Raw genomic sequence first — 2,033 nt, 5'->3', positions numbered from 1 at the left:
GTTTACAGCCCTTACAAAACGCACTTTTGCCAAGTATATAGGCCGCTCTGCATGGGTTGACATATAAAGCCTTTCCTTTGCTCTTGCTAGCAGTTGATTCGAAACGATTAAATTTCCATGACAGGTGTCAGGGTGTCAGGCAGTGGGAAAATTGTTGGGTATCAGTAAATGGGAGAATTGTTGCACAGTGCCATTATATTGTAAAATTAGTACAAATTGCCTATTCATTAAAGAATTTGAGCAGAACACCTCTAAATGGAAGAATAGGGGCAGGGAATCGTTGAGAAGGAAAAAATTTGCAAGCAGCACTAAAGTCGAGATTCGAGTCCGCCCACCAAGAAATGAAAAAAAAAACTTTGGAGCAGGGAAACCAATACGTGGAGGAAGTGTATCAGGAAACAACGCAATGGGACAATTGACGCAGGGCATCAATAATGGGAGTGTTCGTGCCGATGTCACGAAAGTAGAGAATTGGTGGAAGACGTGGGAGAACTGGCGCTGAATAATATTAAATGTGGTGGAGGTGCAGTTGCTGATGAAAAGAAGATTCGTGCAGGATTCGAAAATGGGAGAATGGTGCACGGAAGTGAAGCTGTATTTGGGACAATTGTTGCATGAACCACAAAATGGAAAAATTGCACAGTGGAACTTTAACAGCGAATTGGAGGTATGGCATCACTATCTCAGCGAGTCAGAGTGGCGTTCCCCACACTGGGGGAAGTTGGTTTGGCTACCAATGAACATGAGAATTGTTTCAGGGCAATATTGAATTCGAGAATTGGTGTGGGGTGCTTAAAGCATGCAGAGTTGGAACAGAGCATAGTTAAATGGGAGAACACGGGCAGGAATCAGTCAGTCGGAGAAATGTTGTAAAGTGCAGGAAAGTGGCCATTCGATGCAGGGCGAAATTAATGAAAAAACTTTGAGCAGTAAACCATTATGTGGAAGATGCTTGTCAGGACACAGCAAAACAGGAGAGTTGGGGCAAGGCAATACTCAGTGGGAGAGTTTCTTCAGTTCATGACGAAAGGGTGGATTAGTGCAGAATTAGCAATCTGAGAATTTGATGCAGTAAACGCCAAAATTGGAGAATTACAGCAGTGGATCACGACATGGGAGAATCATTGCAGCTACATAGTTAATGGAAGAAGTGGTGCGGAGTGGACCTCAATTAGATATTTGGTGCAAGTCACCATTAAAATGTAGAATTCGAGTAGGGCACTCCTAAATGCGAGATTTGAACTCGGGCATCAGAAAATGAGAGAATCATACTGGGATATGAGGAAATGGCAGAATTAGTATCGTTATATGAAAAAGCAGGAGAATTCAGTGTCGGAGTATGAGGAAATGGGAGAATAAGTCTAGGGGTATGAGTAAATGTCACTGCAACAAGATCTCAAGCTCTTAAACTCAATCCCCCTGTTAATGAAAGCCAAAAACACCATATGCTTTCTTAACAACCCTGTCCACCTGGGTGGAAGTTTTAAGGGATCTATGTACCTGCACACCAAGATCCCGCTGTTCCTCCACACTGCCAAGAATGCTGCCTTTGGTCCTGTACTCAACTTTCAAGTTCGATCTTCCAAAATGCATCACCACGCATTTATCCAGTTTGAATTCCATCTACCACCTCTCAGCCCATCTCTGCATCCTGGCAATGTCGTGCTGCAGCCAGCAACAGTCCTGTATACTGTCAATGATACCTCCAACCTTTGTGCCCTCTGCAAACTTGCTAACCCATCCTTCAATCTCCTCGTCCAAGTTAGTAATAAAAATTACAACGAGTAGAGGCCCAAGAACAGAGCCCTGTGTAACACCATTCACCACTGACTTCCAGGCAGAATATTTTCCGTCCACAACCACTCGCTGTCTTCTGTCGACCAGCCAATTCGATATCCAGACAGCTAAATTTCCTTGTATCCCATTCCTCCTGACCTTCTGAATGAGCCTACCATGGGGAATCTTATCAAATGCCTTGCTGAAGTCCAGATTCACAACATCCACCGCTCGACCCTCATCAACTTTTCTAGTAA

Source organism: Chiloscyllium punctatum, chromosome 47 (genome assembly GCF_047496795.1).
Source record: "Chiloscyllium punctatum isolate Juve2018m chromosome 47, sChiPun1.3, whole genome shotgun sequence".
In the NCBI taxonomy this organism is placed as follows: domain Eukaryota; kingdom Metazoa; phylum Chordata; class Chondrichthyes; order Orectolobiformes; family Hemiscylliidae; genus Chiloscyllium; species Chiloscyllium punctatum.
This window is presented reverse-complemented; position numbering follows the sequence as displayed.